This window comes from Emys orbicularis, chromosome 3, assembly GCF_028017835.1.
Source record: "Emys orbicularis isolate rEmyOrb1 chromosome 3, rEmyOrb1.hap1, whole genome shotgun sequence".
In the NCBI taxonomy this organism is placed as follows: Eukaryota; Metazoa; Chordata; order Testudines; family Emydidae; genus Emys; species Emys orbicularis.
The window spans coordinates 129,963,851-129,982,044 of NC_088685.1; positions in this window are offsets into that span (position 1 = coordinate 129,963,851).

Here is an 18,194-nt window from a genome sequence, read left to right on the forward strand (position 1 = left end):
AAACTTCCTAACTTTCAGGGTAGTTAAGCATTGGAACAGATTGCCTAGGGAGGTTGTGGAATCTCCATCAGTGGAGGTTTTTAAGTACAGGTTAGACAAACCCCTGTGAGGAATGGTCTTGTTATTACTTAGTCCTGCCTTGAGTGCAGAGGACTGGACTAGATGACTTATTGAGGTCCATTCCCATCCTATAATTCTGTGAGGTGATTTATGACACTCATATTGGTTACTGTAGGTAAATCATGGAACTGGTAGTAAGTCTCAGGAGAGCCACTCCTAAGAAACAAGTAAAGAAGATGTGCGTGAAACAGGTGAACAAGGATTGCATAGAATAAGGGATGCAACAGCCATTAAAAAGAAACTGCAAGATGACAAATACTGGGCAGCCACCGGCAGAATTGAGACCATCTTTCATTCAGAACAGACAGTATCCACAGAAATTGCTATGCCCAGTATATTGACAAAGGCAAAATCAAGATGTTACAGAAAGCAAGAGCATCTGCAACTGATGTCTCATATGTGGCAAGCTGTAGTGATCCAATAAAGACACCAGTGTCCATAATACAAGACAGTCCAGCTCTGTGAAACCTTCGTGACCGGAGAGGCTGCATGTTTTGTCAAGAAATGCACCCTAAACCCAGACTCATCTCTGTAATTACATTTCAAGATGAGTGGACAGATAACGAAGGCAGCTGTATTTGATCACAAAAAGAGTGTTCATTTAGCTGGAGTAAATGACCTTATAGCTGCTCAAGTCAAGTACCAACTGACATGTTACATCCTGTTTATGAGGTCTGTGATTGAAAAAAAGTGGGGTCACCAAAATTACTGACCCAGCAGTGCTTTGGCTTCAAAACGAGCTTCAGTATGCAGCCAATCAAGACCATGTTTTGATGCTATCTTGAGGTTTGGCATTGCTACTCCAATCTTTCAAAGGAAACTTGCATTGAAATTCCATATTCCTACATCAGATGTAGGTCACCATTCAAGGAAAAACTCCAAGCTCATACTGGGGATTTATTTCAGTTCATTTAATTGCCTGACCAGTCTCCTGCTGAGAGACAAATACTCTTAGTCCCAGCTAAGTATATAGATGTAGCTGTCTCACAAATGATGGATTCTTGTCAAGATGGCCATCCTCATTTACCAATCCTAGGAAGACATATTTCTGGCACATGTTGCATTGAAAATCCAGGAATATACTTTGTCACACCCTGGCCACAAAGGTTTCAATGTCCGTGAGGATTATGCAGCTTCTTGCATTCCAGATAGTATGTACATGTTCCTCCATGTGCTGTATGAAGGCCAATCTCTTGAGTGAATGAGTGAATTCAAGGTGCTTAGTGTAGTTCAAGACATATATGGGAAGAAAGGGAACACCAAAGCATATTGGTCTCGGCAGCGTCTCCCATTAGGAAACAAGGTCAAAACAACTTATTCAACTTTTCCATAAGGCTGGCCACTGCATTTGTTATGAAGCAATCCTAAAGGTGGACACTGCCCTAGCAGAGAAAACCCTACAAACTATGGATGCTGAAAACAGTGCTGTTATTCTTCCCAACTTTGTTCCCAGGAAGTTTGTTCACTATACAGCTGACAATATTGACATACATTATTTTTCGCTGGATGGCAAAAACACATTCCATGCAACCCAAGTCACTGTTTGGCAAAGAGAACCTGATCCGATGTTGACTGATTTAAAGTAATCAAACAGCAGCACATAGAGTGTTCCTGATGCAATCGCCACAATCATACCAGCCAATATAAGAAATAGTAAAGCTAAAATAGTATTCAAGGACTGTGTCTGCAAAGAGTGGGTACTCTGAAGAAAACTGCAAAGCTGCTGTGCAGGCAGGAGCCATTGATATGGCCTTTATCACTAAATGTCAAAATGAGAATCCAGGATGTCAGTGGACATATTTCAACATGACAGCAGAATAAGTAATAACTACCATTGGATATTTGCAATCATTCAAGCCCTTGCCCATGAGCTAGACACCCCAAGTACTTTTTTGTACAGAGATGCAAACGTGTCAGTATGTGGTTCTAACTGTTGATGAAGCTCTGTACTTCAAACTGATGGAACTAAAATGGGCCACACAAAAATACAGAAAGTGGCTTATTCCATGATTAGAAGGCCTCCATATCTCAATGAACTTTCAGAAATTTATAGGCCAGCACACACCAGCTTTAGGGCTAGCAGGTGCCTGGACTGAAAGTGGAGTTCTTGGACCAAACTCAACAGAACAAGCTGTGAATGGCAAATCAGATGCCAGGGTGATGTGGGCCCACAAACTGACATTTCAAGCACTATGGTGCTTTCTTCTTCCACAACTCTTGGACTTTAGGAAAGCACATGATCAAGAGCGCAAAGAAGATATCAGCAAAGCCCATCAGTCACATTCTTATGGTGAGAGCATGTCAGTTCATACTTCACAAAGATTGCCAAATCTCACCTCCGCATTTGTGACCAACAAAAGAGAAGGTAGTGTGAACTTCAGGTGTTGGTGGCAATACATGGTGTTCCGACTGCTCTTATTCAACCATTCCCAGAGAAAAGAAAATTGGGAGCTCCATCTCTTCACTTTCAAATGTATGCTACCATTCTTCATTAGATCTGACCACACAGACTATGCAAGATAGGGTTCTGCCATCTACACTGCAGAAATGCATTAATTACCAAATGAAGTGCTTAAGCAGTTCCAGCAAGGGAATTTTTTTGTCAAGAGATCGTGTCAGAAGTTCAACCAAATAGACCCTGATCAGCGCCAAGAGTGGCTTAATTCCATAGGAAAGAAAGGAGGTAGAATTGTAAGTATCATCACGGCTCACTCAGCCCTCAGCAGATGGACCTTGTTTTATAACCTGAGCCCTTATCACAGCAGATACCAGAGCCATGTTGGCTTGGATAACCCACTTGTTCACAATGAGTCAAGACAGGCAAGGAAGCAACATGGCAATGAAGATGAGGATGCACTCTTACGAACACGTCAAAGATTCAAGGTTTTACCTGGGCAGGAGCCACCCACTTCATTGCAAAATATTGCACCAAAAGACCTGGCTACTGAAGCCATACAGGATGTACTGTTGAACACAAAGATACTAGGACAAGTGCAATTGGACAGCGTTGATGAGAAATGGCTGACACAATCCTGGAAGTGTACATGTTCATGATCCACTGCCAAAAACTAATGCTCCAATTTTTTCCACATTATATGAGCTGAGGAAAGAAGTCAAAGGAAAGGCCTCAGCCATGAAGGCGGGCAGAAACATTCTTCAGTGACTAATCACAGCCTGTGCAGGACTGTGAATTTGCAACAGATTTTGAAATGGTTAATTTCTATCCCTTTGGCATCAGCACAGACAAATGGCAGTCTAAGAACTGGCACAAAGGTAATACTGCGTGAAATATTGACAGCTGATATCTACTGCCCATCAACAGTTCTCCCTGTGGGAGAAGCTGACTGATAGATGCACAGTCTTTGGTACAAGACATAGTCTGCTTCAGTCCTAAGTTCTGTTTTTACAAATGTTTGGAGCCAAACATTTGGAGACCGTGCAGACACATTTGTAAAAACAGAATTTAGGACTGAAGCAGACTTCCACAGATTAGATGTGAGTTTTGACAGGTACTACAAGGAACCTATTTAGGGCGTACAAGGCAAAAATGCTCAAGAGGGTACAAGAACCATCCAAAGAGTGGTAGAAAGCAGATATGTGCTTCTAAGTAACTGGATGAATTTCACTGTGCTTCCGGAAAATAAGAACCTTGCAATCTTTTTATCTGACGAACTAATGACATAAGTACCTCATGACAAAATCATCATTCTGATTATGGCTTTCATGATGAGGCTGAAGTATGGTGCAAGACAGCATCGGCTGTGTGCTGCTCAGGAAGAAGCAGACACACAAATGATTTTACACTGTGTTCACAGTGATGCCACAACATCCTCACTGCTATTTTCAGCATGCTAGCTCAAGTGAAGCTAGCATGAGCCTGACTACCTGTAATGGAAGGCTTACTCTCAGCTGCAATGTAGACATACCCTCAAAACCCATCACTTATTGCTGACAACCTGCTTAGCTATCATCCAGAACCCAATCTTCTGGTTTTGGTTAAGATTATTGAGAAAGTTTTGGTAAGATACCTTGGAGTACCAGGCTCACTTAAATTTCCTTAGGCCTTGTTACTCCAGGTAGAAAGCGAGGTACAGCAGAGATTGCATTTGGTTGCTTTGGTAGATTATATGCTTCATATGCTGGATGAAGATAACATGTCCTTGCTGATACCAATCTGTCAGCTGTCTCAGTACCACTGACTATGAGGAGCTGTTTGTTTACATGTGAACACTAACAGGAGTAGATAGAACAAAGGCTTTGTTCTTCTCTTTGGAAGGTGCCTACAGGTTAATTGGAGCAATTGATCTTCTGTCCAAAATCTCTCTCACGTGTAGTTCTGCATGCATCTTCCTCTAGCTCAGTACGTATATGGGATCATTAAAAGGTTTATGTTGGAGATGGGGACTATGCCACTTTCAGTAAAATAACAACATGCAGGCCTAATCTCCATTTCATCTGAGCCTACCAGTGCCGTCCGATGCCTCATCCAGTGTTTAGTAAAGATTAGGGCATGGAAGAGGCCTAGATGGCTGAAGATCAATTCAGATAAGACAGATGTGATGCTTTTTAGGATGGGGGAAGTAACAGGAAGGTAGGGCAAGGCCTGTATCTACCTTGTAACTGAGGCTGTGTGCCTACCTTTTGTTATGTGAATTAGCAATCTCAAGGGACTTTTGGATCTGCAGTGCTATTAAGTGGCTATATAAAAGCAATGACCTTGGACAGCTTTTACTCATTTATTTCTGACCAAGAGCATGTGACCATTTCTCCTAATGCAGGCTACTATGGTCCAAGCTGCTGTCATTTTGAGATTAGACTGGCTGTGCACAGGGGGGCTACCCATTACATCAACTCAGAAAATGAAGCTAGTGCAAAATGCAGCAATTAAGTGGAGTTTCTTGCTGTATGTGATGTCTGAGGTGTGGGATCAGCAACAGCCACATAGCGGGTGGTGGTGAACATGGTGGATTTGACCTATAAATCCCTAAAGGCATGTCTCTGTTGCAGCTGGGAGCAAGCCTCCCAGCCCTGGTAGACAGACTTTTGTTAATGGCACTTGAGCTAGCACACTAAAAATAGCAGTGTGGATGTTGTCGCATGGGCAATGGCTCAGTGTAGCTACCCAAGCTCAGATGTAGGGGAGCAGGCACGCTTGTCACTCAGGCACAGCCTGTTATTTTCAGCACAGTAGCAACATCCACACTGTTATTTTCAGCACGGTAGCATTAGCAGAGCATGTCTGTTAGGTCCCTTCCAGTCCTACATTTCTATGATACCTGGAGTGGGAGGCACACTTTCAGTAGGGCCAGTAACCTGCCTGTTGGAGCAACCACCTTTCTCCCTAGCTGATTGTGCTGCAGCAGCACTTAAAGAAGGCACATGAGCTAGAACTCCCTGGTGGGTTAAAAGGAGAGGGACCTACTGGCAGTGATTGCAGTGAGAGGTTCTGATCTTTGGAATTCACTCCCTCCATGTTGTGTCAGGACATGCTGCAAAGTCAATCACTATCCTGGGCCTTGGGGAGGGAGAGATGAGCTGAGGCTGGGATCCAAAGCTGCTGTCCCATTCCTCCCTCCCCCACCAGTCTTGGTTTTGAGGAAGCCATTGTCTTTAGTTTTGTGTTCTATATTCAATATATGGCAAAGGGGTCAAGGGACCTTGTACCTGAGCTAAAAGAAAATAAACCTCAAGACTGGTTATTAACAATGAAATTTAAAAGTAAGGCCTCCTTTTCCATGCAGGTGTCTGCATTTGTACAGTAAACCATTGAGGTGCTAATCGTTATTTGAAGGCTTTAGCTTTGTGCTTCACCCTAGGCCCAGCTTGTGTACGAATAGCCTACCGATTCACCTACTGCTGGGGCTTATTTAAAGAACCATATAGGTTACATAAAGAACCCTATACACTCAGTCTGATCTAACAAGCATGATGATGTTGGAGTAATATCTCTACAGTTAAGGTAATTTGTTTCAATTGAAAGCCGAGTTTTTACTAAAGTTAATCAAAGAATTCCTCTCTGCCTGACATCTCTTATCGCCTGAGGCTAGAGACCACAGATATTCCTCCCCTCACAATGTTTGAGATTAAGCAGGCAAGGCATTTGGATGATATGCAAGTCCACAAATTGAGTACTTACCAGCTTTTTTAAACATCTGCGTTGTCGCTTTGACACATCAGATTATTCATTTGTCACTGGTGACTAGTGTTTTAAGCATTCTTTGGAAGGCTGTACAATGCCAAGCCCACCAAATGAATACTTAACAAGTAACAGCTCAGTATGAAAGACCAACATGTTCAAACTTGAATAGCCAGACTTTTATTTAGGCACCTAAGAGATGCTGAGAAGCAGTAGTTCCCTATGATTTCAGTGGGAGTTGTAGGGGCTCACCATCTTTGACAATCAGACCAACTACTTAGGTGCCTAAATTTAGGTACACAAATTTGAACATTTTGTCCAAAGAGTTTAGGCTAGTCATTACATTTTCATCCTTTCCCTTTCATTACAAACACAGGAAAGATGTGAGTTAAGAGGGAGAAGAAAGGCCAAAGCTGTGGGTGAGCCAGGTGCAGGGGGAGCTGCAGAGTGATGGAGATGGACAACACTCCATCTGTATGTTGCCAGCTGATAGCAGCCCAGACCCCTGAAGCTGCCCCCTCTACCCCCATAGGCCCTGCATTACTGTGCTGTGCAGCACTTCCATTCGTGCTACGTTACAACGGAACCCACCTTCAAGGGGGACAGTGTCCACCCCTCCTTTATTCACAACAGCAGGAGGAGCCATGGCTGTTTGCACATTAAACAATGTCATCATAATGACAATACTTATACTAAAAGCTTTGCAGCTACAGGAGAATCAGGTAGCATCCACGAGGAAGGTAAGAAATGCAATGAGCTGCTCGTGAGTTTGCAAAGCGCTGAATAGCCACAATGCAGCCAGGAGTCAACGGGAACTAAGTGTGCACAGTACCTGTGACAATCAGGCCCTAAAGTTTAATCCTGCTCATACCTGCATCATGCAACTGTATAGAGGAGCTCAGTCAGCATCAAGCTGCAGGAAACATGCAATTTCTGTCAAAGGAACATGGCATCCTCTCTTCAGATGCTAGTACCAGCACTATTTTTCAGCAGTAACTTTGTTTTGACTGTGGAAGTGGTTTGCTTTGACGCAAATTAGAAAGAAATGTTTTACACACTGTGGCTGAGTTCTCGTGCAAATGCATTAAGCAAAATCACATCCAGCTGCAGCGCCATTGAGCCTGCTGTTCATCGTGACATGAGCCTACAGGCCAGTGTTGCCTCTACCCACAACTGTCTTATGTTACAGCAATAAAATAAAACGCGGCCGGGAACATGAGGGAGGGCGGGCGAGCACTGGCGGGACAGAGTCCAGCTACAGAAGTTCAGCATCATGATGCTCAGCTCCTCTGAAAGACTGTTGTGGCACCTTTTTTGCACATATAAACTAGATGGAAAAGGCAGCAGTTGTACCACAGCGAGACAGCCCCAGATCCACCAGGGGACATCAGGCCTTACACTGCAGAGCATTGCAATGACTAACTTTTAGATGCCTGGAAAATCATTGCTTCACAAAGCCCAAGTTAGGCACCTAGGATCCCTATACAGTGACTGGGGAAAGACAGATGCTCTAGTAGGCCAGCCACAAAAGCCAAGGTAGGGGAGATAGTATATTTTATTGGCCCAACTTGCTAGGCCAGCATGCTTGGGGGTGGGGGACTGTCTAAGCTAGCCAACGGGTGATGCCAATGAAAGGGGTGTGGCTAAATCCCTGCTTTGCGCACAGAATTCAGTGCTTAAGTCCTGTATCTACCAGAATGAACACAGGTGGCTTTTGTCTCTTACGTCTCTGAATTAAGACAACTGACTCTTCCATCCACAGATTCAGCTATTCAACCTTTAATCCACAATCTTTGTTAATCAATTCCTCCCAGAGCCAATTCCTACTCCTGACTGACTTTACCAGTTCAGAATTGAACAGGACTGTGCACTCGCCATCTGCGTGGGCAAGGAGGAAGATACTCCGTGGCTAAGCCAAACATGCCATAGAACCTTCTGGCGCTCACCACACAATGAGATATAGAATCTTTAAGCTTTCATAGTAAAACAGTATCATCTCCTTATGTGCAAAGCATTCTGGGGTGCATCCCTTTTCAGTCCCAGAAGCACAGACACAAACTATCTGAGGTGGGTTTACTTTAAAATCATTTGGGCATGACAGCTCAGCAACTGGATGTTGTGAGGGGTAGGGGAAAATGGGGCTGGGGAGGAGAGGGAGCAGTGTCATTCCTTCCTTCTTCCCACTCCATTCATTTACTTTTATCCCTACCCAGTCACCTTTCCCCATCCTTGCTGAAGAAAACCTCCCATACATGTGCCCTGATTTCCCCCATTCCACTGCTAATCTCTACCAGGAAGGTCAGGATATGGTCATAGAGATTCTGAGTTATACCTTAGTGCATGCTGCATTCTGGAGCACCTCCAGCCTGGGGGAACCCTGCACCACAAAGTTTGGGTTATGTGTAGTGCCATGCAACAGGCTCACAAGCAGATTCAGCAGCCGTAGATACAGTTAGTGGCCCACAGAACCCGTGCCCAGGGGCCCCAGCCAGAGCTCCGGAACCTGTGTAGAAGTAGGGGGAATTAAAATTCACTGGGGCCCTGTAGCCCTACCCCTGGCCAGGACAGAAATCAGAGCCGGGCTGTGATAAGAGCCATCCAGGGAGCCCAGGCTGCTGTGGGGAGCCCCAGACCCTCCACTTGCCCTGGGCAGGGGGTCGGGATGCCCAAGAGCAGCTTGGCCAGTGTCCCTTGCCCCCCCCCCCCCGAGGTGCACCACCCAGGGCAGGTGGAGGGTCTGGGGCTCCCCACAGTGGCCCGAGCTCCCTGGGCTGCTTTTACTATAGCCCAGCTCTGGCTTCCTGCCAGGCTAGGGGGTGGGTCCTTGGTGGACAAGGAGCAGCAGGGGGCAGGGCTCATGGTGACAGGAGTGTGGGGGGCCCAAATGTTTTTTGAGCCCAGGGCCTCCAGTAAATCTTAATCCACCTCTGGTCATGGCTATAGCACAGAAGTTCTTTCAAAGGAGCAGCAGTGAGAGAGCCTTACCACCCCCACCACCACTCAGGAAATTCAGATATTTCAAAGTGCCAGGGACCAAGCAGAGGTCATTGAAGAAGAGCCAGCCTGTAAGAAATGGCAAGGGGAAGTTATTGGCACAGCAGGTAGACAGTATTAGAAATACAATGCATTCTTTTGCTTCTCTGATCACCAATGAGGATTGATAACTACATAGAAATGGATACAGATTTTCCAAGGGAAGAGGAATACTAAAGTCAGTCAAAATTACCTCAGAGAAGTTATAATGGCTGAAGACTGACAAAACTTCAGGGCCAGCTGATAATTCCTAAGTGGCAAGAGGGCGAGAGAGCCTTTAATTAAAATTTGAACTGCTTCTGATCGGCTACATGGTACTACGGCAAAGCTAGTATCAGTCTGGGAACCAGGAATGTTTGTGGGATCTAGAGATATTTCATCTAAACTTCAGCAGAGAGCAAGATACCATAGATTCCAAGGTCTGAAGGGACAACTGTGATCATCTACTCTGACCTTTGGGCAAAAAATAGGGGAATATCTAGAAAGCTGTTTTATGAGTTAAAGGTTGAGGAGTCCACATTGTACAACTGAAGGATCTTGCTTCACACAGATCTTAGACCTCTTCTCAGATGGAGTAAAAGCAAATTATTAAACAAGATATGGACATAATGGATCTGAGTATTTTAGTGTATGTTACCACCCCTTTATATTTTATTTTTATGTAGTGGTTATAGTAGAGGAAAGGAAACCACTTAAATGATAATGAACTTGTAGATATCAAATCTGGGAAGTACTTTTTAGGAGTGGAAGTGACTTGGGGATGACATGAGATCAGTGGATGAGTGAGCAAGGCCTGATTTTGCTAATAATAATGATGCCTATTTATTCTATAGCACTTTTCAACAAATAGATATCAAAGTGCTTCACAATCTTAATATATTTACCCTCATAACACCTCTGTGATATAGGCCTTATTATTCCCATTCTACATAGTGACTTGCCCAAAGTCACACAGGGATGGGAATTGAAGCTCAGTCTCCCATCCCTTACCCTAACCACTGCACAATCCTTCCACTAAGCCATAAAAAAACAAGATCAACAATACAAACAGCTGGTGCCTAGCAGGTTCCACCACTGTTTCAAAGGAGGAGGCAGAGGAAGAAAACAGTGGGCTTGTATGAGCTTCCTATTCCCCTTTCCTCCTACAAATTTCCTGTGTTTCCATGTATTTTGAGGCAGACACAGACTCAAGTGAGATTGGTAATTTAGGAAGTACTCTAGCTCCCTCCCTGCCTATGTTACTATCGCAGTATACATTGCTAGATGCAGTGGGAGAGAGAGACATCAGATCAGGAGCACTGCTGGGAGCCAGGTTACAGCAAGGACAATTTTCATTCTTTCATATCTGTGCACAAAGGAAAAAAAAGGCATTTTGTGAAAAAGCCCCTGATTAAACCAGAAGACCTAGAAACAGGCTTTCAGGGTCACGGTGCAACATGGGGGAATAATGCTTGTAAGAGTGTATGAAAAGGTAGATTTATATTGTATATAAACAGGTGTTGCAGAGTATTTAGGGAACATTGCAGCATTAGGATGAAAATACTATTATCTTTGCAATAGAAGCATGAGGTGCTTTGCTCTACCGCCACATGACAGGTCTAATTATAAACTGGCATCCTGGAAATAAACTCCTACAAAATTCTTCTGTAAGGTGTCCAGAAAACAATGGGTCAAATTCTGCCCCCAAACACATGGGAGCTGCTCCCACTGAAATCAACAGTTGCTTCATTTGCACAGATAAGGGAAGCCGATGTATTGTCCGTGATCTTGCAATCAGATCTGCACGGGCAAAGCCCCAGCCCCCATGCAGAGACCCAGCATATTGGTCCATGCCTGCAGAGCTAATTGCAAAACCAGGACTTTAGCAATTCTAGTAAAGTAGGAGTGGCTAGTAAATGGCTTGGCTTGAATGTACTTGGATTGAGACGTTGATAGGTTCAATATAGTTGTGCCTGATAATGGCTCTATTATAAATCCTTATTTTCAGGGATTTATAATAGTATGCTAAGAATTCCTTCAAGGCTGACCATTGACACAGCGGGCCACATTTTCAGAGGGGAAAGGTTTGGTTGAGCATGCCAAAAATGCACATGAAAACACACACTTAGGTGTGTGCAGCATTAGTACAACTGTACATACTAGCTGATCAACTATTGTAACTAGTCACTTATACATGCATTTACCCAACCTTCACATGGCAACATGGCTGAACAAGTACAAGGACCTTTTTTTTTTTTTTTTTTTGCAGGACAGCCTTTACTCTCCCTTTTTAAAAAGTTGGCCCAGAAAGTTTCAGGCCAAAATTGTATTTTATTTCAAAGTTACAAGAAAAGGTGGTATCACAGTCTTTGCAGAGGGCAAATTTGGAGTTCCAATCTATAGGTAGATCCATGAATGAATGGAATCCACTGTATTTATCAGGTTACTAAATATCACGGCCACAAACTCATTGCACCCTCCTCCTCCTCCACTGGGGCAAACTGCCACATAGTGTTGCTTCTACTCATTCGGACAAGGAAAATAACACAAAGTAAACTTATCTTTAATGTGAACCATTCCTGCTTGTGGCAGGGCAGCAGCCAAGTGGTGTGGATGTGGTTGGAACCAAAGTTCAGTGCTTATATTTAGTGGAGGCAGAAGGACTGAGAGTTGACAGTGACCGCTAACTGACCTGAAGTGAACCACGCATTCCAAAATTGATGATTCAGACTTTTCTTCCAGCTTCGGTCTGGCTTCTCTAGAGACACTGTCTGTCCAAGTCTGTGTGTGTGGTGTGATACTGTGAACTACTGTTCAGGGCACAGTGGGCACCACTGAACTGATTTCACTTGAGAGCCTGAGACTGAACATGAATGGAAGTTTCAGGGAGCAGGAAATAGGAGGCGAAACAGATACTGCAAAGCAAGTGTTACCAAATACCCTTGAGTATCTGAAGCAATAGTGCTAAAATCTGTTCCACTGGCTCATGTCCTAGGCAAGGATAAAGAGAGAGCCACAAAGTTTCTGATGAGGGATGAGGAAACTAGTTTGTATAAAAATTCAGAAGACTTCCTCACTCTCCCTACCCTAAGCCTTTGTCCAGTGCATAAATCAAATCTTTTTAGCACAAAATCCCACTGACTTTTCCTGATGGCTACATTTAAAAGCTTCTAGGTTATTCCTGAAAATGTCTATTTGAGTTACAAATGTCATCCAGCAAAGTGAACAACATTTAAGAATGTATATTACTGTGACCTGATGCATCCTGACAACGTATTTATACCATACCACGAGAAGTGCAGCAACAGATACAACTCTAATGAGAGTTCAATGAGATGATGTCAGAGCACTGAAAGGGTTAGCGTACCTGCCTTTATGTACTAAAAACAGGAAAGCCCTCCACGCCAGTAACACTGGCTGCAAGATCCTTCCTAGTCAGAGCTCTGTCCATTTCAAATACAGAGTCTCTTACATCAGTGAAGTAACTTGGCAGAAGTGGCACAATAGTGGACCATAGCCTTTTGTTCTCTCTCGCTCAGTCCTCCTCTGTCAGGGCTGCACACTACCTCCTCTCTGGGTTTAGACGGTGTTTTGTGTAACAAGTCTTTTTATTGCCATTCGAACAAAAGGGTCTTTTTCTCACACTTTGGCAATACCTGCATAGCTTGTCATGGCAATAAAAGTCTCACTTAAGTGACTAAACCACACGCTTTTGCCATGAGCGGTTTTTGTTTCCGATAGACACTAGCGCCCTCTTGTGCTTCAAACGGGCAATGCCAGTTACTTGTTCCTAACTATGTTTATAGGATCCTAGGAGGAAAACCAGCTTGACTAAAGAATAAATTTGCATTTCAAAGATCAGCATGGTAGATGGGTGGGCCTGCAGGACACTGTTTTGATAGCATAGTGAGGAGGCAACAGATCATCAGTCAGGGCTATAGCCTCAGGATTTTCCCTTGTTCCAGAGGAGCATTAAAATCTTGCTGCTGTAGTTGAAGCTGGTCAAAAAATACCTTTTTAATTTAAAGTTCACTTGTGTCAAAATTTCTCAACTGAATGTTGGGTTTGTTTTATGAAAAAAATGTAACTAAACAATTCAATTTTCAAAAACTGAAAGTGTTTACTAAAAAGTTTTCAGTTCCCAGTTTGTCATTGAAAATGATTTTTTTTCCATAAAAGATTTTTTCATTAAAACCATGTTTTTTTGACACACACATTAAAAATTGACCAGATGGAGCTTCAGTGATGTGTGGGTCTGCAGTTATACCTCGGGGAATACTGCTATGTTGTTTTCAACTGTATTGCTTATCACTAACTCCTGGCCTCACAGCAGAATTAGGGTGACCAGATGTCCCGATTTTTGGGTCTTTTTCTTATATAGACTCATTATCCCCCACTCCCGTCCCGATTTGTCACACTTGCTGTCTGGTCACCTTAGAGCACCAAGACCCTTCCACCAAAAGTCTCATGTTCCTCTGAAAGTGACACCTCACGGAGGTGAATATTTCTTCACCTGTCGCTTCCTTGGAATGGAGGTGTGGAGGAATTGCTTCTGCACTCAAAGGCCTCTTGTGCAGTGCTGCCAAGCGCCCTCACCTTGAAAAGTCTCTAGATGGTGCAAAAAAAAAGGTTTTGAGTTAAGTGCTGGGAGTGGTGGAGAGAGCTTGTGGAAGCATTATGGGTACTGCATGGCTGAGGGTTGGGTAAGAGGCTGTGTAGAAGACAGGGTTATGGGTGCCAAGGGGGTAGTGTCAAGAGCTCTATAAATGCCAGAAAAGTGGTGCTGGGTGCCTGGGAGAAGCAGGGTGCTGGGGGATGAAGGGAGCTCTGGGGGCTGGGTGTCTAGAGGGAGGCAAGGGGCTGGTAGATGCTGGGTGTCCAGGGAGATGCAGGGGGCTGGATTGTGGGTGTCTGGAGGAGGCAGGAGGTGGGTGCTCCTGGTTCACTCTCACCCGTCACCTCCTCCCAGTGCATGGCAAACTGGGATTAGCAAGGAAGCTGAAAGCTGGGGAACTGCATACACAGCTGGCTGCAACAGGAGCCAGGGAACTGCATGTGAACAGGCTGTGACTGGTGGATGTCACAACCAGGTTCAGGTCTATGCAGAATGTGTGAGGAAGCAGCAGAGACTGGGCAGAGTGCTGTCACAGAGGATCCCCAAGGAGACACACCACTTACTGATCCTGGCCTAGAAACCTGCAAGCTCCTATTTCCTTTTAGAACTACACCGGAGGAGTCCCTACCCTCTATTGGGCTGTCCTCCTCCAGGATCCACATAGGCACTACTATTGTTTTACCTTATATTGCTACTGTACCTCAGATATTTGCAACATTCCTTTTTCTGCCAGCCATAGTAAAATACTCCTTCACTTACCCACAGGTCTGAGTGGAATGCTCTAAGGCTATGGCCTAGCCTCTGAAGCACTTCCTGTGTTTGCCTCAAAGTCATGGTACACTTTGTACGCTATTAGTACCTTAGAGGTTTGGTGTATCTATATAATAAGATTCCAGGATTGTCACTCTGAAGTCTAGAATGTCTGTTGAGTTAGCATGAAGCAGAGGAAACTGCTCCAGGCATAGCTGAGAGCTCTTTGTTCAGAATATCATCAGGTTCAATCATCACTGGGATTCACAGTGTTACCATCCAATTTTTAAGTTCACAGCCTACACCTATGCGACAGCAAGCTATGTAGCTATGCCATGCGGAAAGTCTTAGACCACTGTGATATCAGAAGTAACTCAACCAATCACCACCCTTACTGCTACAGCTAATTTGCATGGAAGTTTGTATGAGCAAGACTGCACAAATGGTGGATTACTTGGCCGAACTACCAGTTCTTCAAAACCACCCACAACAATGTAACCAGCATACTCATAATCCCAAATGCACATAGCCCCTCCCCACTGCGCACACAGCTCTCCCAGCACAACACAACCCACGCACAAATCAACACAACAATAACCACAAACATCTGAAGCCTAGAATAGCTGTTGAGTCACTGTGAAGTGATAGAAACAGATACAAGCATAGTTGAAAGTTATTTTAGTTGAGAGTATCACGGGGTTCAATCACCACGGGGATTCAGAGTCTGTTATAATGCAATTTCTCAGACAATTTTGGCTTTAACACTAAAAAACCTAAAGCCACAGCTATTAATTCTGTCCATGCAACATCACGGGCTTTCAGCAACTAGTCATTACAATACTTCAATACTTCACAGGGAAGTACTGTATATGTTGTGAGGATATATTTATTAAATGCTTGCAAGATACTCAGATCCTACAGTGATGAATCCCATAGAAAAGTCTACCTCTTCAAAGAAGTGGACAAACATCAACTAATACTGACAACTTCACACTGCGGAAGGTCAACAACACTTATTGGCCAATGCACCACAGCAGACAAATACAACACTACGGTCTGGCAGATGGAAGAAAATTGGAGACAGCAGAGGCCTTCTGAGAAGTTTAATGTGGAACTAGAGAATCCCAATATGGAAAAAAATCATTTTGGGAAAACTCAGTTTGGAACTAAGAAAAGAGAAAGGAAATAAAATATTTCTGGGGGTAAAGAGAAAAACCTGGGGAGGAAACGATAAAATAAGTACAGTAGATATTACAGAAAGAGGAGACGAGACTTTAAAAAAATCTCAATCATGAGATTAGGGATGTTACTGTACAACAAGAAGTGGTCAGAGGGAAACCAAAAATATAAAGAAATACGGCAGCTTAATAACTCATGGGGTGCGCAGAAGTTAGCAGGAAATGAATTTGCCAGAGAACCTACAGCAAACCACTCAAAAAGGGGGAAATTTGAGCAGCCACTAAGCTATTGGCACCTCTTCAAATGACTTATTTTTGTCCGCAGAGAGAATGCAAATTTTGTAATAAAAAAAAATTAAATGCAATTCATTCTCTGAGGAAAGAGACAGGTTCCTTAGACATGGCAGCTAGTCAAGTATCAGGGGGTAGCCGTGTTAGTCTGTATCTACAAAAACAAGGAGTCTGGTGGTACCTTAAAGACTAACAGATTTATTTGGGCATAAGCGTTCGTGGGTAAAAACCTCACTTCTTCGGATGCATAGAGTGAAAGTTACAGATGCAGGCATTATATACTGACACATGGAGAGCAGGGAGTTACTTCGCAAGTGGAGAACCAGTGTTGACAGGGCCAATTCAATCAGGGTGGATGTAGTCCACTCCCAATAATAGATGAGGAGGTGTCAATTCCAGGAGAGGAAAAGCTGCTTCTGTAATGAGCCAGCCACTCCCAGTCCCTGTTCAAGCCCAGATTAATGGTGTTAAATTTGCAAATGAATTTTAGTTCTGCTGTTTCTCTTTGAAGTCTGTTTATGAAGTTTTTTTGTTCAGTGATAGTGATTTTTAAATCTGTAATAGAATGACCAGAGAGATTGAAGTGTTCACTTACTGGCTTATGTATGTTACCATTCCTGATGTTCGATTTGTCCATTTATTCTTTTGCGGAGGGACTGTCCGGTTTGGCCAATGTACATGGCAGAGGGGCATTGCTGGCACATGATGGCATATATAACATTAGTGGATGTGCAGGAGAATGAGCCCTTGATGGTGTGGCTGATGTGGTTGGGTCCTCTGATGGTGTCGCCAGAGTAGATATGGGGACAGAGTAGGCAACTAGGTTTGCTACAGGGATTGGTTCCTGGGTTGGTGTTTCTGTGGTGTGGTGTGTAGTTGCTGGTGAGTATTTGCTTCAGGTTGGGGGGTTGTCTGTAAGCGAGGACTGGCCTGCTTCCCAAGGTCTGTGAGAGTGAGGGATCATTTTCCAGGATAGGTTGTAGATTGTGGATAATGTGCTTGAGAGGTTTTAGCTGGGGGCTGTATGTGATGGCCAGTGGTGTTCTGTTATTGTCCTTGTGGGGCCTGTCCTGTAGTAGGTGATTTCTAGCTACTACACCAGCACCCAGATGCTACAGGAAAGACGGTTCTTTAGAAATGCTCTGAGTTCGATTCTGGTGGGTGGCAGCTGATATCAGGATGGGGAGATGGTCCTCACACCACTGGGAATCTTCCACAAGCTCTGGTTCCTGGAGCAACAACTATCATATCCACAATCATCTAGAACCAACACCTCGCTCTTGTAGAGTCTAATTTGTACATTTAGGCCCCGATTCAATACCCATCAATCTTTCTACTGATTTTAACCAGAGTTAGACTGGATTTGGAAACACTGCCATTGTAAAAAAGCTTACTCTCTTCCTGCCAGTCCCCACTGATAAAAACTGTTACTTTAATGATTTGGCTAATGAGTTTTAACTTGTGGGGGCTCTGGTTTAATACATACAGTGCAGAAATCCTCATCGGCAAGTCAAAAAACATTTCCTCAACCCAAATGCCTCTGGAAAGAACGTTATTTACATACACACCGTGAATAGCACTGTAAATCCATTCAAGTCTGTTTTTCTATCCATACTTTATTACAAGTGTACATATATTTATATATATTTAAATTTTTAAAAACAAAGATTCCTTTCATGGAAAGGAGAAACTTTTGCCATTAAAATAGAGTGACTTATACCATGAGTATATTACAGCTGTACAAACATCGGCAGCTGGTTTCATAACATCATAGATAAAATGCTTATTTTTACCCCCTACCACAACTAATCCAAAAACAAATAATAAAGTAGAACTTCTAGACTCAAAGATAACAAAGTACATTACTAGTCAAAACAGTAGTGTCACATGAATACAAAAAGATTGCATAATAGATATTCACAGTGTTTGTAAGATATAGAGCGTGTCACTCTCAATCTACACAGAAAATGGGTCTATTCTGCCTTTCATATGCATACATCAGTAGCAATATGAGCTGCATGTACCAACAGGATAAGACTGCCCAAAGTTTGGAGAGTTTTCTCTCCGCACCAACTACAAATAAATAAATATA